Genomic DNA, 22,817 nt, shown 5'->3' with positions numbered 1-22,817 from the left:
GTTACTGAAGGATTTTATGTACGGAAGGAGCATGGTCAGATTTGGAAGCTGTGTAGAGACTGGACTGGGGAGCACACTGGAGAGCAGGGAAATCAGAGTAAGTGACCATGTGGGCACGGCCAAAGCAGCCCTCATGCCTTGGTAGTCCCCATCTTCCTGGGCAGTGATGATGGGAAGGAGACAGCGGGCTTTGGCTCCTCAGAGCTCTATCTGGCTGGTCCCCAAACAGGACCAGAGTGTTTAAGTTCAGCATTTCCTGAAAAGTGACAAGTGAAGCTCTGAAAGAGAACAGAAGCCACAAATACCAAAGAGATCACAAATGAAGAGTCGTATATCTACCTCCAACCCCCAGATGACCCTAAACATTAGCGCACAATAAAATGGATGCTAGATCTGTTCACCTGTGAACTTGACTTCAGGATGTTACCTTTATGGATGGTGGGATTTTCTGGCTAGTGAACAAGACCTCAATGTCCTCAAGCTCTCATCTGCCTGACACTGGATGGAGGTGCCCCCAGCCTGCTGCAGGTGTGGGTACCTTGCATTTCTCCTTGGGATGCTTCCACCCATGGTGAGGAGCTGTGTGCAGACTGCATCTGTCTGCATCCTCCCTGGGGCACGCTCACACCGATCAGTCCCCTCCTGCCTGCTGCCCATCACATACCGGAAACTTCTGTGGACCACAGAGGAAAGGCTCATCACCATCTCTAGCCAAGGTTAGCAGTGTGCCCAAATCAGCTAAATAAATGGTGAAAGGCCCCACTTTTCGCCAGGGGGAGGACACAATCCTAGACATCGAGGGGCTCACGATCAAGAGAAAAGACAGATGTACCTAAGTTACTGAAAATCTAGAGGTGGTAAGTGGTTGATGTGAATCACAATCGAAGTCTTCTGGATACACTTTGTGCTAAGTCATGCTAAGTGGGGTGCAGGTCACAGAGGAGGTGGCACTTCATTTGAACCCTGAGGATCATGTGGGATTTATATGGTGAGAATGTAGAGGAAAAGCATTCTAGGCTGAGGAAGGCTCAAAATGGAAAATTAATTTAGGAAACTAAATAGGTATGGCCAGCCCCAGGAGCCTCTGAAAGAGAAAGACCTGGCCAAGTCAGGGTTCTCCTTCTTAAGGAGAATGGCTTACAATGAGAAGGAAACGACCAGGGCTGCTGAAATCTATTCCGCAGACCACCTGAGGGAGAGATGACAGGCACTGGGCGACCTCCGTCTCGGGCACCTGCTGGGGCTAATCTCACCTGACCAGAGGGGTGGCCAGGAGGTGGTCACTCACACCCAGAGTTCACACAGGCCAAAGAGCAGCTGTAGGATTTGCAGCCTATTGTGACATCATGAGGGGCAAATTACTGACGCATGACTGCCCCAAACGGGTCTTCACTCTGTCTCCCAGGCCCTTCGTGCTCACCTTCCCTTTGCCAGGCGAGATTATGGATGTGTTTTTTCTTAGCTTGGGAGGAGTTCTAAGAATTAGCTTAAACATTGTGATGCAGTTGTATGGAATGAGCACACCTGATAGCTTGAATAGGACTTCATTTTAAAAGTCAATTAAATATGTGATAATAAAAATAATATGATGTCTTACGGCTTATGTTCCTGAGAGAGAAACAGAGATCCTTAAATGTGTTTGTTGTTTGAAAAGAGGGTATGACATAAGAACATTTATTTTCCCCCAAGGTATAGAGGCCTATACTGATATGTTCATTAATAACATTAAAATATTAATAATATTTTTGGTATTACTCCTGCCATTAGCTTTGCATCTCAAAGATTCTCATAATATCCAAAAAAAAAAAAAATCCTAGCAGCACAATTACTTTTCTCTTATCTGAATATCTGCTCTCTTCTAAAAACTACGGCTGATGGTAGGCCATGACACCTCTCTCTCCACAAAGCAATTAACGCTGGGCTTTGTGTGAATTAGGAACAGGAACCCAGAGAGAGTTGCTTTCATTGTCACTTAGCCCGGCTCCTGGGTGAAGGAGCCAACTGCAGGGCACTCTGCATGGCCCTGGGAAGAAGCTCTTGGTGGGAGCTGGCGGGGTTAGATTATCGAAGGTAGAGCCCGGATCCCGTCTTAGCTTGAGAGGCTGAGCTCATGAGGCTGCACTATCCTGCATAATGAACAGTACATTCCTGATGGCAGTTTGCGGTCGTCAGGGACAGAAGGAGGAGGATGTTTCTTTCCCCGGTTACAACACTTTCAGTTTTACAAGATGTTCTGTCTTGCAATCACTCAGGTCACCCCTAACCCTTAGGGGTCACTGAATGCCACAGCTGCCACCAGCTGTGCTTCGGGGGATTGAGGAGGGGCCGTGTCCATGCCTGGGAAGAGCAGGGCCGGGGAGACTGGAGGCTGGAAGCAGCACTTCTGAGACCTGCAAAGGTGGGCAGCAGAGAAGCCCGGGGCGCAGCTGGGAGGAGAAAGGGTGAGATGTGTAGACAGACATTCTTCAGGGATTTGCTAAGCCAAGTAGGGAGAGGAAATCAGCTTAGGGCAGGCAGGAGGGCAGAGGCTCGGGTCAGACAACCTGAGGACCTTGGACTTTCACCAAGGGGCTGGAAATAGGTGAAAAGGAAAAAAAAGTGGCCGAGAGTGTAGCAAGGCTGGGGAAAGGGCGGCTAGTTGACTGAATCAGGGGTTAGTGTTACCTGTGGGGGTGCTAAGCTCACCTGGCTCCTCTGGGAGCACCTGGCCGGTCAGAGGAGTAGGCAGAGGGGACAGGCTGGGGAGGTTGAGCTTAGCTCCTCCCCCTGGTTCTCCCAACGATGACAGGGACACCAGAATGCGGGGGTAGCCACCCTCCTGCCCTGACCCCCACTTCCCGGGACCCCGCAGCCCAGCAACCGCCACCTCCTCCCCGCGCTTCCCAGGCCTTTGCTATACTGTTTGCTTCTTGCTCCAGTTCTCCATCAGGTGTCACCTCCCATCCACTCCTATCACATCCCTCTTCTGTATTTCCATCCTCGAACTTCTCATGACCCATTTTTGGTTGGTTTGTCTGTGAACTCTCTGTCTCCTCCACTAAAATGCAAGCTCCAGTGTGGCAGGCATCTTGACTGTTGCTCAATACTGGTTTCTGGCATCTGGGAGAGCCCCTGGCCCAGGGCGGTGCAATGTGAATGCAGGCTGAATAAACACTGGGATGCAGAGATCGGGACACCTGAGGACCACAGTGGGAACTGGTGCTAAATATATCTGTGAATGAAAAATACTGCAAAGCGTATCAGTAAACAAAGAATGCTAAAGCCATCAAGGCATCAGCAGCTGCCCTCCCCCGCCCCTGAAGACTAGCCTGCAGCCCAGCCTCTGCAGCCACTCACAATGGTGCCCTCTGAGGGGACTCAGAATAAGAAGGGACAGGATGCCGGCCCTAGATAGCTAGGTGCTTGTCAAAGGAATGAATTCAATGAGCCCAAATGTTTGCTTCCTCCCGTACATAGAAAAGAGCTAAATTCTTTAACTTGAGATGCCTGGTTTTCTTGTTAACAAGTAATCTTTTAATGTTCCAACTCCCTGTTCTTTGTTGTAAAGCTCCTGAATATCCTAGCTCCCCCCCTACCTCTTCTGAGCAGTCCCTCAGAGCGGTCTAGGCTGTTATGTAGCCTGAGTCCTCAGAATTGTCTACCGAGTAAAATGTAACTCTCAACTTTAAGGTTGTATGCCAAAGGCCAGCCCTGGGGGTCAGAGGAACAGACTGGAGTGTCTTCCCAGCTCACACCGGCAACCCCCCCACCCCCGCTCTCCATCATCTGCAGTGCCCCCCACCCATGGCGGTGAGTCAGGCCCTCTTTTTATCCCCTCCCCACCCACACCCCACTGTCTCAGCTGCTTGGACCAAGGACGGGCACCCAAGTCAATGCAAATGAAAGTCCTTCTACAGGAAAATGGAGAAGGGGTTGAAAGGGAAAAAAGAGACAGAGATGAAAATATGGAGAAAAAGAGACAGCGAGACAGCGAAATGTAGAAGTGAGGGAAGGAGAGAGCAGAATCAAAGGAAAAACAAAGGACTGTTTTCCCCAAAGTTTCCAGTTTTAGCCCCAGTCCTTCCTGGAACCTAGATCCATCCCTGCCCTTGAATTCCAAGAAACCTCCCTCAATTCTTACAAAAACTCCCAAGCTAGTTCCATCTGGTTTCTATTATATGTAATTAAAATAAACTAAGAGGAGGCCCTGGGCATCGGAGTGCCCGAGGTGCCGCGGCTCCCTGCTGCCGTGATCAGGTGAATGAGTCAGAACCTTCCACCTCTAGGGGAGCAACGGGAGCCTCACGCCTGCACTAGGTGGGGCCTGGAGTTATTCTTGCAGCCCCTGGAGCCCGGCAAAGCTTGCGGAGCCTCCCTTGTCCCAGTGCCAGCTCTGTCCTGCCTGTTCTGGTTTCCAGGTCCCAGCCCTGCACTGCGGCTTCTGCACCCCCAACTTTGGTGGAGGTTCTGCCACCCTGCTTGCCTCTGCACCGAAACTTGTCCCTGCACCGGCCCCGTGGCCAGTGGCCTGTCAGCTCCCCATCCTGCACCGCCCTCTGAGGTTTACGGCCCATCACCCACTCTCACTTCTCTCCTCCCCTTCTTGTGTTGTTCAGGTGCTGGCCAGGTACCCCCTGCGCTGCGGAGCTGTTGAGTGTGGAGATGCTGAGCGACGCCATCAATGCCTCTTTACCACCTCAGTCTGGATTGACTGGCCTCTCCATCCCTTCGGGGGTTCAGGAGTCATTATCACTGTCCCCATCTCTCAAAACTGCTTCCTGTTGATTGGTTCCATTCTGGGTCGACTGCTATGATGGCAAGATAGCAGCTAACTACACCATATTTGCATCCTCACAGCTGCAAGGTCCAGTGGGAAGATGTGACTCTTGATGGCTCCAATTAAACTCATAGGCCTTAAACGGGTCCCATGCCCACCCTGAACCAACCCTGGGTTGTGCTGATTGGATGTAGCCTGGGGGCACACGGAGACACTGAAGCAGAGGTTGTGGCTAGGTCCACATAAACCACGTGGACGCACAGGGAAGCGGGGGTGGGTCCTCAGGGAGAATGGGGCTCTTTTACCAGAAGAGGAAGAAGGAGCGCTGCATATGAAAAATTGTAGGTTTTCACTTCAGAGTTTTTCCCATTAAGATAACTAGGGAAAATCATGTTCTAATCTGAAGGAATCAAATCTTTGTAGCTACAAAGTTTAGTCTGATCAGAATACAACACTGAAAAACACATTTGTGGGAAGAAACCCACAGAATATAACACGACTACTAAGATAAAAAAAGATATTCCATTAACTTTTAGGAACTTTTTTGAAGGAGGCTTTCAGTTAATTTTACTGCATATTATTCATTGCACATCCTACTGGGTTTGAAAATTATGGTTATATTGAAGCAGATGATTAGGTGGAGGAAGAAACAGCAGAAGCAAAACAACTGAAAGTAAATTAGCAAAAAACTTACATGACGAATCATTTGGGAATGTGAGGTCAAGGAACAGTGAATTAGTGCCAGAAGGATGAAAACAAAAGAACTTTCCGGAAAACACTAAGGCGCTGTTTTAGTTTTACATTCTTCACTGAGCTGAATAATAACAGCACAGAGGGAAGGGCCTTTTAGAACCAGCAGAGCTGACTGGCCATGTGAGAACCTGGTTGTGTCTGACTGGTTCAGCTGCACCTTCTAAGCTGCCTGACTGGCAGGGAAGCAGGTTTGAGAGACTTGCTGGGAGGTGTACGTACATGCAAGTTTTTTCCTAGGAGGAGGGCAGGGGAAGAAAAAGAAAACAGCATCTTGGACAGGCACAGGCCGCCTGTTTCAATGTGATGCTGGAGTGGTGGAGAGACAGCCTTTCCTAAGGGATGGAGAGAGGTCTGTGTCTGGATCCAGTCCAAACAGCCTTGGTATCTGTGCCCAAGAAGCACTGGCATGGAAGAATGCTGTGATTTTTTGTTTGTTTGTTTTTAATGGAGGTACTGAGGACTGAACCCAGGATCTTGTGCATGCTAAGCATGCATTCTACCCCTGAGCTATTTCCCTCCCCTCAAGAACACTGGGATTTTAAAAGCTCTGTATGGAATCAGAAAGGTCTAGTTTAAATCTGTATCAGTCAGCTTTTGCTGCAATAACAAACAGCCCCCAAATCTTAGCTGCTTACAACAAGAAACACTTATTTCTTGCTCGTGGGTCTGCGGGTGGGCTGCAGCCTGCTGGGCTCAGCTGGACCTGGCTCCAGACAGGCAGAGGTCTGCTTCTGTGTCTTCTTCTTCCAGGGCCCAGGTAGTTCCCATGACAAAGGCCAAAACCTCAAGGGGGTGAATAGAAACATGTGATGCTTCTTAAAGCCCTCACTTGGAACTGTCACCCCACTCGCAGTCTAGTGGATAAAGCAAGTCACAGGACCGAGTCCAAGTCACTGGAGTGTAAGACTCACAGAGAGTATGGAGAGGGCTTATGACAGTGGACACACAATGTCGTCTTCTTGGTATGCTAGCTCTACCACTTTCTTGCCTCCTGAAGTTAGTTAAGCTTGTTTTTTCATCTGGGGAGATAATACAGTTTACCTCAGAGGGTGAATGTTAAATTAGATGATGCATGTACAGCATTTAGCACAGTGCCCTGGATGGAGTAGATGTTCCATGCAGGAAAGCTAACCTTGTCTTATTATTAATCTGAGCATCGTGTTACAGGCAAGGTGTGCCTGCTTGTCTGGAGTGCAGTGACCAGCACTGGGGAGAAGGCAGGACACAGGACTGGATGGGCATAGACCAGGGCAGCAGGAGAGGAGGGGGTGTCAGGCAGGCACGTCAGGGTGCGGCTGGTGGGGAGGTCAGGGCACATCAGACCCAGGGTGACGACTGCATGAGTGGATGCATGGGTGACAGAGGGCTCAGGCCCCCTCCCAGACAACTCGGAGAGCAGCAGGGCTGAGACAGCTTGTGCCTTTCTCTTCCATCCGCAGGGCAGCCTGGTCCCTCTACTTCCTCCAGGTAAGGCAGCCTTTGCCCCTGAGACCACACTTGCCAGGACCCACTCCTTTGCCTTCCACCCACACTGTCCAGTAGCCTCTCCTCTCCCTACTGTCCCCTCATCTCCTATTCTGTACTTCCCCCACCCTGAATGAGCCCCCTTCATGAACCATCTCCAACCCTCCTCTGGGGCTCTTCACCTGCCAACCTCTTCATCAATGACCTTTATCAAAACTGCATCCCTCTCCTCCCCTAAGTCAACCCCAGTTCTCCCTGACGTCACGACTGCAGACTGTAGCGCTCTCCACTCCATCCTTCCAATTCCTCGTATCTTAGGGTAGCGTTGTCTCTTTTGCTCTTTCATGCCTTTGTCCCTATGCCACCCTTAAAATTTTTTTTTTATTTTGGTGGGGGAGATAATTAGGTTTATTCATTTATTTTTAATGGAGGTACTGGGGTTTGAACCCAGGACCCTGTGCATGTGAAGCACAGGCTCTACCCTTGTAGCTCCTTTGCCTTCTTGTAATTCCGCCCATCTCTCCTCCCAGCTACCCCCAGTAACACCCTTGGCCGCCCCTCTTCATCTATGAAGATTAAGGCCCCTCCTACTCCCAATCTTCCCTTCCACCCCCAGCCCTGCCATTGCCCCACACTAGTAACCAAGCCAGGGAGGGGTCCCACCTGGGTGCCAACTCATCCCACTGTGAACCCAGAGCCAGGCATATAGTGGCGATGGCGGTCAGGGTGGGAAGGTAACTCAGATCTCTGGAAAAGCTGTAGAGACACAGACCCTAACTCAGTATGTCCATGGCAGAATTATCTGGGAGGTGAGTTATTTATATAAATGGTGAGTTATTTTGAACGAATTCTTTGGGATCTGCAGCAGAGGGGTTTTGCCCATTATTAAATGATTTCAGTGAAGTCTGGAAAACAAAAAGTGTGCTATACAACACTGGAGACGGTGGGTACCGCTGCCATTTTCAGCAGAGACTGGAGCGGGATAATCACAGTGTGAAACAGCAGTAAATAAGGCCCAGTGGTCTAGCTGAAGCCGCCAGAAGCACGCACGCAGGACGATTTCTTCTTCTGGGCAGGAGTGTGTGCTTGTACCTGGTCTCCACTGTGTGGCCAGTGCCGCGGGGACTGGAGCCCTGAGCAGAGAAGACAAGATCCCACCAGGTGTCTGTGTGCACGCCGCTCAATTTCACACTTTCAAAGGCAATGATGCTTCCTGAAAGCCTCAGGCCAGGTCCCCGCACCTGAGCACTGCTCCCTCTCACAGCAAAGGCTGCTTGCAGAACAGATTTGAGACAGAAGCAGTGGCTCTGAACTCTTCTGGAGGCCCCGGCCTCTCCCCTTTGTCCACCTTCCTTCCTGCCCCTCCATCCCGTACCTTCTCAGACTGACAAGCAAAGTTATAAAATCACCTGGAAGTAAGAAATACCCAGAGTCTTCGGGACCCTGAAGCCCAGCTGTATCTCTCTCTTTGTGGATTGTTCAGACTTTTCCTAAAAGCCCTTCCAGAGCTGGAGATTCCAGGCTGTCAGTCAAAGCAGGCGATGTCGTCGGTGAGTTTTTTCCAATCAGCTTTTCAGGGGGTAGAGGTTGAAACATGCAAACCACTGGAATCGTGCACTGAGTGCACTGAGGACCCCCAGTCTGGGAGTCAGCAAAGGGGCTTGTGTACCTTATGCTGAGCACATGAGAAGCTGGGCCCTGCATCCCTCCCTCTTTCCCTGCGTATATCTCTTTCTCTCCTTCAGTCAACACTGAGCACCTACTCATGTGCTGGGGCCTACATAAGGTCTAGGGATTCAGAGACACATGAGAGTCGATCCCTGCTCCCAGAGAATGCATCATCTATTCAGGAAGACAAACACAAAAGTTACAACACAGCCTTATGGGAGCTATCACAAAGGTATTTGCATGGGAGAGGAGGCTACGCTTGGGTTGAATCTTAAAGAAGTATGCAAGGCCGTTCTGGGGAGGTATCTCAGGCAGATGGAACAGCACATGCAAAAGCAAAGTGAGGTCACAGCGCAGCATCTCTGCATCCTAGGAGCTGGTGTGGTCTGGCTGGGGCATAAAATGTCAAAGGGCAGCCGACGGAGGACTGTGACTCCAGACAGAGACAGAAGAGCCAGTCTGTGAACAGCTGTGTGCACTCGAAGGAATCTGGGTTCCACCCTGTGAAAGTAAGCCAAGGAAAGTGGAAGGGAAAGACAGAATTGGGATGAGGTGCCCGGGAGACAAGAAGCAGGCAGGCAATCCCAGGCACTCACTGGGGCTCAGAGCAGTGGAAAAGCTGAGCGGTCTGTCAGCCAGTGCTCTCACCCGTGCTGCAGACTCACACATACTTCCTTGTCACCAAACCCCATATGCCAAAGCAAAGGGACACCAGGATGTGCGTGTCCCTGGACCCTAGGAGTGTAATACTGAAGAACAAATCTGACTCCATATTTGACCTGTTCCGTTAGCTCTAACCCTGTGCTCTGTTTCCCATGCTGAGTCATGCTGGTTCTGCACCCTTTGTAAAAGAATGCTGCCCATAGCCTTTAATATACAGGAGAGCCCATTCTCAAGGCTCTGACCTTTAAGGGTCTAACACTTTCCATTCACAAAGAGATAAAAAGTTGCAGAACAGAGGACAACATTTGTCTTGTTGGAAGTTTACAGGGACACCATGACCTGACCTACTTGGACAGCTGCAAGAACAAAGGATTCTGACACCAAGAAGTTTGTAACAACAAACCCTCCCCCCTTCCCTTTTAGTGTAAAAGCAGCCTGAATTCTAACTTGGGTAAGATGGTTCTTTGGGACACAGTTCCCAGTTGAAATTACAAACTGGCTGTAGTTTTAAGCAAAATGTGCTGCAGCTCCAGCTGGATCTCTGAGGGGGCACCCTCCCGGAAGCCTCCTAGCCAACCAAGCATCCTCCCAGTTCTGTGGGACACATCTCAGTTTTCTGGCTTTCTGAATAAAGCTGCTATTCCTTGCCCCAATATCTTGTCTCTCGATTTACTGGCCTATCACACAGCGAACAATACTAGCTTGAACTCTGTAATAAATTCTCTGCAATCAGTATCACATACAGTAAGGTGAGAAAGTAATACTACAGCACAACTCAGAGAGGGACACAGACTGTATCAAAATAATAGACAATGCAGAACCTAGACTGTTTAAGAAAAACTAGATTATATTTATTTTTAAGATTAAAAACTAGACTATATCTTTTCCCAACTAAATACAGGTTTCTTTAATTCCTCAGGAGGAAGAACTGTTCTTTCGTATTACACTCCTGGGGTCCAGGGGCACACACTTCCTGGTGTCCCTTTGCTTTGGCATATGGGGTTTGGTGGCAGGGAAGTACGTGTGAGTCTGAGCACGGGTGAGAGCACTGGCTGACGGACCGCTCACGGAATCTTCTGAGAGACAGAAAAGGACTTCAGAGATGCAGGAGAGAAGCAGGCCTGTTTGGCAGTAAGGTTCCTGGAGGAGCCTAAGGGCAGAAGCCAAGGAAGGAAGGGCTGGATCAGAAGGGACGGGGTCACAGAACAGAGGGCTCCTGGGGGGTCAGCACCAAGGGAGGTCAGGGTCGGAGAGGGCAGCGGCTGTGAAGTCCAAGGCTGGCGCCACGCTCTCTCAGAGGCCACTGGGCCTCGCGGCCGCCCATCTTTGGACACTTGGGTTCTCCCTCTGCTCCTTTCTTTCCCTGGTACCTGCCTGCATGTGAAATCACACCAGTGATCACACTTTCCCTAGCATCCATTAAGCGCCAGACACTGTGTTGAACATGTGACGTGGCTTTCTCATTGGCAAGCCTCACGGCAGCTCCGCGAGGTCGGCCTACTCCTGCACCTTCCTGAAGCTGAGTCATCTGAGGCCTGGAGAAGTTCATGGCCTGGCTCAAGGACACCCAGCCCGGAAGTGGGGAGCGAACCGTGAGCCCAGGGCTCTGCTCCTGGGCCTGTGCCTTTCACACATCACAGGCTGCGGGTTCCCTCAGTGAGAAGACCTCACCCCTGCCTCTTAGTGAGTGGCCGGTGGTCCAGGGCCTCTGCAAAATCCCAGCAGGGGGCACCCTCCCGGCAGCCTCTCAGCAAACAAACCATCCCCCCTTCTGCCCCGAGGCTCCTCTAGTCCCAGGGGCCATCCAGCTCTGCAAAACCACCAGGAAGATCAAAGGCAAAGCTGGCACCGCCTCCTGTGGCCAGGGCCTGGGGAGAGAGCCACCAGCAGGCCCCAGCTTCCCTGGGCTCTGCCTCCCCGGGAGAGCAAGCACATGGGCCTCTGTTGGCTCTGGAAATGGGGCAATTTTTCACTTAAAAACAACTGAAAACAAACTTCGGTGCCTTGAAAATTACACATTCACAGATCATTTCTAGACTCTGGAACAGGATTAGATGGTAATGATTTAATTGATGGTTAAGTGTGTAGATAAAATGAATGTGCTGAATCCTTTCCGTAATTATCTCTCCAAGGAGCCCCAGCAGCTGTAATTACCGTCTGAGGCCGAAATTACAAACCAGCTGTAGTTTTAAGCAAAATGTGCTGCAGCTCCTGCTGGATCTCTGAATACAAGTTGGTCACTCCCGGCCCAGGGGCCCACGTGGCCCCCGACCTACCCAATGAAACACTGCTCTTGCAAAGCCTCCTCTCCCAGAACTGCAGACCCGTTCACGGTTGCTCTGCAGCCCTGGTCCTCACTGGCACTGCATGGCTCGCTCTCCCTTGTTGCTGGCAATCCTCCCTCCTGCCCATTCTCTACCAGGAAGATTTCTCAGACCAGCCAGCTCACACTGATCTCACCCTAGGGGCCCAGAGTGGCTGAAGAAAGGGGTGCTCTTAAATCTCAGCTCAGGGAGGCCAGTGGCACTCTCACTGTGCTGCAGGTTGACCCATGGGGTCGCTGCAGCTCAGGGTCTACACCCTGTTAGCGGCCAATAAACCAAATTAGGTTATAAATCCACTTTTAGTTACAATGAACCAGAAGAGTTGTCTCTGTTGATCAAAAGAACTCAGTCATAATTAAATTCCTTGCAGAAACTAGGGTCCTGCCTTGATAATTATGCAAAATTCACGTATTCATTCAACAGCCACAAGAGAATCTCTGGGTTCTTCCTATGGGCCAGTTGCTGTTTGGAGAATTGGGTTGAACTCGGTGAACAGAGCAGAGGTGGCCCCTGCAATACTGGACTGTGTGGCTCCTGACTTGTCCTCAACTTGACCAGGAACCTGGCAAAGGTGCCGGCCAGCACAGACAGTTCCATACATCCGGATCGGCCTCTGGAGAGGAGGAGGGGGTGGAAGAGGTGGGGAGAGAGCACAGGCGCTGGATGCCAGCAGAGGTTGTGGGAAACGATGGGCTTGGGTCTCGGCGGCCTCTTCCACACATTCGGCACCTCCTGAGATGCCTACTGCGTGCACAGGCTCTGCTCCTCTGTCGTTCACCCCTTCTACCCCGAACCAAGGACCCCACGCCCTATCCTCGCAGGGCTCTCACTAGGTGTGAACAAGACTGAACGCTGCACCAGGTGCCGCTTATCAAAGCTGTTATCGAACAATGTGTGTAATGATTTACTTGCATCTATCCCCTTAGCTGGACCGTGAATTTCACGGTGGCTGGGATTAGCGTTTTCCCCCTGTATCTCCAGTGCCTGGCAGAATGCTTACCGCCTGCTCAGAAATGTTTGGTTTACAAGTGAAGGCAAACCATAAAATGCTAGGGAGGAAGAAGACAGGTGTGACCAACACATTCCACTACTGGGGGAGGCGGAGGTGAGGGAAGGTCAGAGTCTCCAGTTCTGCCCCTAAAGGGGAAGCGGTGCTCAATTCCAGGGATTCTATCAGGTGAAGGTGCTAGGCAGGGGAGTCTGTGGAATGCTGAGCAAATCTAGGTTCACAGGGGTATGCTGAAATTCATTCACTCCCACTCCCATCCCTTCATATTCATTCATTTTCTCTCTCTCTCCATTTTTCCTCGGGAGACTCTGTGCTTGTGCAAGGCGAGCACCATGTATTTTTATCGCTGAGTCCTGTGTCCACACATTGCACGCTACGAAGCGGCCCTAAAAATGCGTTTAAGAATGAGTACGTGAGGAACGGGAATTGGTGCAGCCACTACGGAAAACAGTACGGAGGTTCCTTAAAAAACTAAAAATAGAGTTACCACATGATCTGCAATTCCACACCTGGGCATATATCCAGAGAAAACTTTAATTTGAAAAGATTCATGTACCCCAGTGTTCATAGCAGCACTATTTACAATAGCCAAGATGTGAAAGCAACCTAAATGTCCATCCACAGATGACTGGATAAATAAGATGTGGTATATATATACACAACTGAGTACTACGCAACCATAAAAAAAGAATGAAATAATGCCATTTGCAGTAACATGGATGGACCTAGAGATCAGCATTCTAGGTGAAGCAAGCCAGAAAGAGAAAGAAAAATACCATACGATACTACTCATACATGGAATCTAAAAGAATTAAGGACACAAATGAACTTATTTACAAAACAGGAACAGACTCACAGACATAGAAAACAAACTTGTGGTTACCAAAGGGGAAAGGAGAAGAAAAGAGATAAATGAGGAGTTTGGGATTAGTAGATATACAGTACTATATATAAAATAGACAAACAGTAAGGTCCTACTGTATAGCATAGGGAACTATATTCAATATCCTGTAATAAACCATAAAGGAAAAGAATATGAGAAAGCGTATATATATATATATAACTGAATCACTGTGCTGTACACCAGAAACTAACACAACATTGTAAATCAACTATACTTCAATTAAAAAAAAAAATGAACACATCAGTGAAGTCATCAGAGCGCTAAAGGGTTACCTGCAGTGACTCCAGTGGCCAGAAGAGGGCAGCAAAGGGTAGCAGAGCTGATGGCAGAGGCCTGTTTTAGAGGATGACTTGGGTCCTATGACCCACGTGAGTATTAGGAGAGAGCACCAAGACTGGAGAAAATTGCTGACAGAAGTCCAGCGAAGCCCAGCATCATAAAGGAGGGTGAGCAGTTTGAGTGGGGAGCTAGAGAGGCTGGTGGCCAGTGCTGGGGTCGAGGTGCAGAGGGAGCTGATGTCAGGATCACAGGTGAAGTAAGTGGTCTAGAGCCGCGTGTTGGCAGGGCAAGCCCCGTGCTGAGCGTCCCCAGGGTCCCCAGACTTACCCCTGGCTTTGACTCCGGCCCTTAACTGACAAACACTCTGAGAGTCCGGGCTCACATCATCTTACACCCTGGTTTGGGCTCAGGAGAGAGGGCCAAGACCACAGTAGGGCTGGTTTTGTGAAGGATGCGCTGAATGTCCCCCTGAGATGTGGGAACTGGCAGAGCCCTGGGGCCTTAGAAGAAGAGCTCTCCTCTAGGTGGACTGTCCTTGGAGGACTGAGGGCAGGTACAGAGGAGTGACAGGTGACAGGTGGGGAGCAGGACGGTGTCCTGCCGACCTGGATCAGCCCTCACCTGGAGAGGTTCTCAGCCAGGGCTGCTGGTCTGGCAAGCCTTGGGATCCAGACTTGATCCGCTGCCCTGCCTACGTCGGCTTGAGCCATTTGGAACTGGCTAGAAAACGACAGATGACAGAGTCCAGAGTTGCAGACATCAGGGGAGGGGTGGGGACTCACAGCTGGAGGTGAGATGCATATTACTGGGGGACGAGGGGACGGTATTCATGTCACTCTGAAGAAGGGATTCTGCCCAGGTTGGAAAATGGTGTCCTCCAAATCAGGGGAAGGTCTTTTGGGCTTGGTGGATGGGACGCGGCTGGCAAACCCAGGTGGCAGGACACAAGCCTTTGGGATGCTACGAGGATCAGTAGCTTTGGGAGTCCTTAGCCCAGGAGATTATGAAGAGGCACATGCTGTCAGGTAATTTTAACCAAAGCAACTTGCTGCCCGATGCTCACAGCCTCCTAGCTGTGACACACCTGTGGCCCTGCATCAAGTACATGGCTCCTTGAAAAGGCCCAGCTTCCCAGCACAGACGGAGCAGACTTCTAGGCTCAGGACTGGAGTGCGCTCCTCAGGGAAGTGGAGAAACAGGCAAAGTTCATGTTTCTAGACAGCGGAAGTGCTGCAGAGGGGCAGGGTGGTGCTGAGAGATACCGGGTCGTAAGAAAAGGTAAGACCGCATTTCCCTCTTCATCTTTCCTACGCATCTGTGTAGAACATCAGGAACTGCGTTTCTCTGAGTGCCTCCCTACTGTCACTTCCAACTGCAGAGTCAGAAGAGCATTCTACGGCGCCTTTCAAATTTTCCAAGTCTCTCCATCCAGGCTCCCAACAATGGAAAATGTCCACCTTTATTTTCCCTTCCGAGGTTTGGAAAATCTTTATTCTAAAGCTTATGGTAGAATCTGACCATATCTAAACACGCCTTCACTGCCTTAGTCTCTCCGGTAGTTTTCCTGAGGGTCTCATTACTTCTACTTTGCAAAAGAGTTATTTTTTGACATCTTTTCTTTCTCCTTCTCCTCATTAAAAAAAAATATGTTTTGTTTTTGTTTTTTGAGGGGAGCGGTAGTTAGGTTTATTTATTTTTTTAGTGGTGGTACTGGGGACTGAACCCAGGACCTTGAGCATGCTAGGCATGCACTCTACCACTGAGCTGTACCCTTCCCACCTTGTCCTCATTTTGATATATACTTTTTCTGACTGTCTACATTTATCAGAAGATGCCTTGTGAAGTACACTGTTAATCACTTGCCCACCACACATCCACCCATTTTCTTCTTCCTAAGTGAACCTTGAATTTACCCAGGTTCCCACCTCACCCCATGCACCTAGGCATCTCGGGGAAGGGATCCATCTCCAGGACTGGACCTATTTGGCCCACATAATCTGATTTCTCTTGCTAATGATGGACATAAAAATTGGCATACTGCTGGCCATGACACGGAAGGGGAAAGCCTTTTGGAGACTTGAGAAATTTCTTCCTTGCTCCTGATAGAGAGCTTCAGGAAGTGCATTTTCCTCTGGTCCTTTTCAGATCTGGATGCAATGCCTAGCACTTCAACCATCTCGCCTCCAACCTGAAGATGAATCAAAAAGGAGGGCTGGCCCAGCAGCCTGGAAAGATCCATGACCTTGACCCCACCATGAGCCCCTGAATCTATAGCCCTCAGTCCCCATCCCAACTCTGACTCCTTCGTCAGGTGATACATTTTCTCACTCTTTAATCCAGTTTGTGTCAGGATTTCTGTTCTTTTTCTAATTGAAGTATAGTTGATTTATAATACTCTGTTAGTTTTAGGTGTACAGCATAGTGACTCAGCATTTTTATAGATTATACTCCATTAAAAGTTATTATAAGATAATGGCTATAATCCCTATACTATATCCTGGTTGCTTATCTATTTTATACACAGTAGTTTGTGTCTCTTAATCCTATACCCCTCATCTGCCCCTCCCCCATCCCTCTGTTCTTTGCATGAAGAGTATTCTGATTTATCCTGCCAGCAAAGCAACTCAGGAGCTTGTCAGATCCTATGTTTTCAACCAAAGATTTCCAGGGACTGTCTTCTCAGTGAGCTTCTCCCCACAATGAGACTGTGCCTCTGCACTCATGCAGGACTTGTTTCAGGAGAGCATCACCTCTCTACCTGTGGTACTCCCACAGGGGGCTCATGTCTGCTAAGCCCCACACACCTGCTTCTCAGTGCGTCTCAGCCTCGGATGCACAGTTTCCCAAGTAGGCGCAGCGCGTTAATCTGCCCATTTCTAAGTGGTCGGTTGACAAGCTTGGGTGTCTGCTGACATGCTCTGGGTTCGTGTTTGTTCTCTGTGTGGGAGGCATCAGGACACCTCGGGCCACTGACAGCTGGGCTTCTGGTCTTCCCTCCTGTGACACCGCCTGTCCTGAAACTCTTTTTTCGACATCCCACTTAATATCATTCATAACAACGGGTCTCAGGGATTATCTGTCTTGTTGTGTCATTTCCCTTGCATTAAGGGACTAACTCATCAATCATCAGTTTCCCGCCTCTCTTTAAGATCGTCTGCATGCTTGGCTAAGAATGGTTTCTTCTGATATGTGAAGCTAAGAGTTCACAGCCTCAGCTAAACATCAGCCTGATCTTCTGAGGCATTTGTTGATCTTTGGGCTTTTTCTCAGTCTTCCAGAGTTCCAAAGGGCGATGGGAAGAAGTGATGAAAATACCACCTGTGTTCTCCATTTTCTACCCCCAAATCATTGTGTCTGAAGATGCATCCACGTTTGCTCTGAGTGGGTTGCCTATGGCCATGAGCAGTAGTGAGTTTGCCCAGTTTCGGCTGACTCTTTGATACACCTTCCTCACCATGGGGAAGGCATCTTTGTGGTCCATGCACAGCTGCTCTATGCCCCATGAAAGGGAGTCACCAACTAGGGTCTTTCAAGCTTCCCTCCAAGCAGCTTTCTTCACACCCGCGTTCTTAGGTTTCTCCATCATCTGTGGTTCTTTTCCAGAAACTCTGGCCTCCTCTCAATGGGATGAATCTCATTTCTACTTCTGTTGTTCTGCTCACTCTAGCCTCTTTCCTATTCAGAGACAGTCCCACCATTTTAAGGTTTCATCTTAAGCATACCTACAGTGTGGCAAACTATGCAAACTTGAATAGAGTGGCTCAGATCCAACAGCCCCCAAATGTCCTCCTGGGCATCCTAAGTCCACAGGTGTCCTGGTCAGGCTCCAGGCTGCAAGGAACAGAGACATCTTCAAGGTAGCTCAGAAGAAGTTTAGCTAGGGGTGGTGGCCATGATTTATTGTAAAAGCACTCTTGGGGCAACTACAGAAATGGACCCTCAGTGAAGTTCAAGAGCAGGAATGATGGTAAGGGAACCAGGCAGGAGTTTTGTTCTGGGTCCAAGGTAACCCCTGGAATGTCAGTGTCAGAACTTCTGGATGTTGGCTCTGGTCTGCTATTAATGAGACTTCTCTGTTCTCTCCTGTTTTCACCGATTGGATTCTTAATCTGCTACTGTGTATATTTCCATTCACTATAATTTCAGTGTACTTCTACTGTGAGTTTTTTTCACAGCCAAGTAAGACCTCTAATCTTTATCTCATGGGTCTGCTGATGCCTCATTTCTTGGTAGCTACCAAGTTCAGGGGTAGTATCTGACTGACCTAACCCACCTTGGGGTATCAGTGATACGAGTCACTGGGCAGCCCACAGACTGGCTGCTGGGAGCATGTGACCCTCTGGGTCCCATCATCTGTGGCCAGGGTTACATTTTATGAACCTCAGTGGTGAGGACAGCCTCTTCTACAGATATAGGGGGCAGAGGTGTGAGTGCATGCAGTGGGGCTGAGATGGGGCAGCATGGGGAGTAACGTGCTCAGGCAACTCCCTTGAAGGGCTCTGCCTCTCCTCTGCTCTGTGTCCTGACCCTGCCCTCCTGTTTGCTAGTCTCATCTCAGGCTCACCTTGAAGTCTGTCTGCCCAGCCTCTCCAGCCTCGGCTGGAGGCTTCACCGGTCACCCCCGAGCCTGTATTCTGACTTATGAGCGTTCCTGTAAGTCCTGTGGCCCAGCCTGGGGGTCCACTCCCTTCAAACACTTTCACTGCAGCCCTGGCAGGTAGAGCTCAGCACTCTCGAGCCTCCAGGAGATCGGACAGGCTCCTTTTCCTGCCAGCCTGCCCTCCGCTCTAGCACGGACTCCCCTTCACCTCCTTGTCCTTGTGTCCTGAAAACCTTCCCAGAAGGCTTAGGTTCACGTTCTAGGTGAAGGTCTCACACCATCAGGGAACAGCAGGGACGGTGACCTTCCTTCTCTTCTGTGGTGTGTGCATGCCTCCAGGCCTCAGCTGGCCTGTATAGTTTCCTCCATTCTCTCCTGGAACTCTGTCCTCTCTATGAGGCAGACTTTTTAGGAATATTTTTCAGGCTGCTTCATCCTTCTGAATGTCTTGGAGTTTGTCTGACCAAGGCCGAAAGGACAGAGTGAGTGTTGGCATTCTGAGCGTGAGAGGTGGCTTCTTGCATCAGTGTTGGGCCCTCCAATACTTTAGAATCAACGCTCAGACTGTCCACAGCTGGACTTGCTGGAAGTGAATGGAGGTAGGGGCTGTGAATTAGAGCTGGGAGGAGGGGTCTTCACGGGAAGAAGCTTCTGCTTCAAGGGCTGATGTGGGAATCAGAGGTGAGGTCTCAGCAGGGGTGTGGCACGTCCATTCAGGTGTCAGGGGTGAGACATCGGGGGCACAGGATGACAAGGAGTGGGGCTCTGATCTGAGGGGCGCAGCTGCAAACTGCAGGGTACTGGGAAGAGGCTGGGTTGTTCCAGACAATCTGATCAAAGCTGATGACAGAATAAGAGCAGCTGCTGGATGCATGAAAAGCCCGGCAGGATCCGGGTAGACAAAGAGGCCCTTTCAAGGCTGAGCCAGGTTGGAAGAGGGCTGAGCTGCTTCCAGGACACCGGAGTGTGCGGTAAGTATGCAGAGGAGACCTGGGGACCTAGAGACGCAGGAAGAGAGGAGGCAGAAGGCTGTCTGGGCCTCCACTCTGGCCAGTGGGGGAGGTGGTAAGAGGCCCGGCATGGATGCTGGGTGCCCTGCCTTGTACCCAGAGCAGCCCCATGCTACTCCTAACCCCGTCTGTGGAGTAAGACCTGCTCCCACAGGCCACCAGGACGAGATAGAGCCACGCTGTGCCCGAGACAGGGGGAGGGCCATCCTGTGTGCTCGGTGAGAAGAGCTGGGCATGGGCCCGGGCCCACGTGTCTCTAGGTTAAAGCTCACACATCAGTTATCCTCTGTCTCTCTTGTCTCTTCCATCTCGCCCTCCCTACTGAAAAATCCTGCTCTTGAAATCCATTATCCTTTTTTAGCAACTGGCCTGAACTGCCTTCCCGTTTTGGTCAAGAAACTGGGAGGAACTGTCCGTGTTCATTAGCTCTGGTTCCTCACGTCTTGTCTGCCTCCAACCTGGACACCCTCAGATACCGCAGCTCTGCTGAGGCTTCTCCCCTCCAGGAGAGCGAGACATACAGACCTGCATGCTCAGGGGAGCCGGCCCAGCCACGCCGTGTGCAGGAGAGCACTGGAGCATCCTGTCCTTCTCAACACAGTGGAGGATTCTGGAGCAGTGGGGCAGACTGTTGCGGGATGATTTCAAAATATCAGACAGTTTAATTTGCAGTTGATTTGAACAGATTTTGCTGAGCCTTCCTGTTGTCCCGGCCTGCTCTGTGACCTGACGTGGCCCGTCTCAGCGTGACGCAGTCTGTACTCCCCTCCACTCCTCATTCAGAGGACACCCATGTGTCTGAGTGCCCTCATGACTGCTGGTCCAGATTCTTTCCCCCAGTCCTCACTGCCAGGCTCAGCAGGGAGAGTGCTGGAACAGGAAGAGCCTGCCTGTCTGAACCCAGGTCCCTTCTCTTCACCGCGGGGTCACGGTGGAGCCCGGACCCTCTAATCTTGAGTCACAGGCCACGCGAGAAAGCCTGCAACCTCCTTTAATTCACAGAAGGCTCTGCTCCATTCTGCTCCTCACTTTCTGACATGCTCTTCCCCGAGGGATCCGGGGCTTAGAATGCAGGCTAATTAGCCTTTTGTCAGCAGATTATGGGCATTTCCATTTAAACCAATCTGCCTTCTTCCTGTGGCCGCAGGCCCAGAATAGAATTGGACTGGCCGTCAGCTGAGAAAAGGGTAGGAGCTAGGAGCCCCCAGTGTGCGCGTCTGTGGATGAGGGGTGGAGGGTTAAAATCGCAATTTATCTTCCAGAAGAGCATCTTTTGGGAGGGAATAAGTGAATGGTATCGTTGGTCAAATTCTACTGCTCTTAGCACATACCGCACCGCTGTGATCTCTCCTCTCCTTATCAGTTCCCCCTCTCTCACCCTTGCCCCTAACACCCTGTCCCTCCTCTGCTGTCCCGCAGCTCAGCAGACGCTAGGGCCGTCCATCTGGTCAACACAGTGGCCTGGTCATCATCCTGAACTCCTTCCTCTCCCTGACCTTTCATAACCCTTCACAAAGGGATCCTTTCCCACCTATCCCCCACCTCTACTTCAGTCCTCTTCAGGCCCAAGCATTGTTCACCTTGACCACTCAGCCCACGCTCCTCCAGATAGCAGTGTGAGCATGCTCAGTCCTTCATAAAATCCCTTCAAAGCTCCCTTAGTGCCCCAGTGGAAAGTTCAAATCCCTCATCGTGCCTGAACAAGCCTCTCTTTCCCTCTTTGGCTACATTTCCGTCCCCTGTGTACTCTATACAGTTGTCATCCTGAACTCTCTGGTGTCCCAGACACCAGCCCTTCTCTTTCACTTCTTCATGCCCTTGAATGTGCTCATCTTTCTCCTTGAGATGCCTTTTCCTATTTGCTCAATGGGAGGATTCCTACTCACTTTCTAGAGCTTGCCTGAGTGGGTCATCATGCCCCTCTGGTCACCACCACCCTTCCCCAACGGGTGTTTGGGGACTCCCTCATCTATGTTCCTATACACATTTTGAAAAGACAAGTTACACAATTTACTGTCACACTCCCCCACCGACTCCTTGGAGGCAGGCACTGTGTCCTCAGGACTTAGGACAGTACCCTGCACCCGGCAGGAGGGCAGCACTCGGCGTGGGGCGTTATTGCATGGAACCCTTTCACAGCAGCGACCCGCACATCCAACAAGAATCGCCATTCCTTCCTTCTGTGGCTTTTCCCCACATCCCTCTTCAATTATAAACACACAGTTGGTATCTCTGTGCTCTTTAAGCATTGCAAGGTGGAGCAGAGCTTCAAACCAGAAGGTTAAAATATTTGTGATAAAAATAATCAATTTGTGGTCATGCAAATGTGGCAACATAAACCCAGGCGTGCAACACCTTACACAGAGACGCTGCAACCAAGGGGTGGTGGTGCTTCCAGACGAACAGACGTGATGAGAAGTCTAGAATTCTGGTCTTTTGGAGGAAACGTGTTCTGAATGGCCCTAAAAATGCATGCAGTTGGTTACGATCCCACACTTCCTCTTAATACTCCCACACGGCATCAAAATTCCACTGGCCTTTCTAGAAGTACGTATCCTTTATTTCAGTTTTTCAGAGGGTAGCTCGTGACCCATCATTGGGTTTGTGAAATCAATTTAATGGTTGTGACCAGTATTCTTTTTTCTTAATGGAATAAAATTTTTTTCCAAAAAAGCATCACATGGAATCACGTATTTCATGAAACTTTGGTTTCCATTTTATATCTGCATACGTGTATGTGTTGTGATGTAAAATGTACTTCTTACTGTAAATCAGTGTTTGAGGCATTTGAGGCACACTGTTCTATTCCGTGGGCACTTCATGGAATGTTGTGCTACACCCTGCCTTCTAAGTCTCCCCGAAGCGCTGGAAATTCCCAAAGCCAGAGAGATGGAAAACTTGGAATAACCCCAGAAGAGTTAGCCTTATTTCTGCACTGCAGCAGTATCATCAAAAATGAATAACTGAAGTGGGGAGGGTATAGCTCAGTGGCAGAGCACACGCTTAGCATGAATGAGGTCCTGAGTTCAATCCCCAGTACCTCCATTAAAAAAAATAAAGTTAAAAATACTATTAAAAAGTGAGTAACTGAAAAGCTGGGTGGAATTGTATTTTCCTACTTGCTCAATTAGTACTCAGTGAGCATCTCTCGTTGGCAGATACTATGCAGGCAACTTCTGTACATGTTATATCATTTAATCACAACAGGTATTTAAAGCTAGGTACTACCAGCCCCATTTTAGGGAGGAGGAAACTGATCCTCAGAGAGATTAGGCAGTCACTTAAGCACGCAGCTCTAAGCGGCAGAGCCAGCAGTAGGTTCCCCTCCCTTTTAGACACCAATGCAGCACAACTCGGTTAGTCCACCAGGAAGTTTAATTGGGTCAC

The 22,817-nt window shown here is 50.0% G+C and overlaps 1 protein-coding gene and 1 long non-coding RNA gene across 7 annotated transcripts in view; one reads left to right on the top strand and one right to left on the bottom strand.

Moving 5' to 3' along the window:
* The window catches only part of SYT9 (synaptotagmin 9), a 293,034-nt gene that overhangs the window by 11,881 nt on the left and 258,336 nt on the right, over positions 1–22,817 (bottom strand). The gene's annotated exons all lie outside the window — the stretch shown is intronic.
* LOC140698707 (uncharacterized) lies at positions 572–4,913 on the top strand. Its single transcript, XR_012076567.1, has 3 exons — positions 572–716; positions 3,670–3,789; positions 4,596–4,913. It is a non-coding gene; the product is annotated as an uncharacterized lncRNA (long non-coding RNA).

Source organism: Vicugna pacos, chromosome 10, assembly GCF_048564905.1.
Source record: "Vicugna pacos chromosome 10, VicPac4, whole genome shotgun sequence".
Taxonomy (NCBI): Eukaryota; Metazoa; Chordata; class Mammalia; order Artiodactyla; family Camelidae; genus Vicugna; species Vicugna pacos.
The sequence above is the reverse complement of the archived record's forward strand: the minus strand, read 5'-3'. Positions and strand labels throughout refer to the sequence as shown.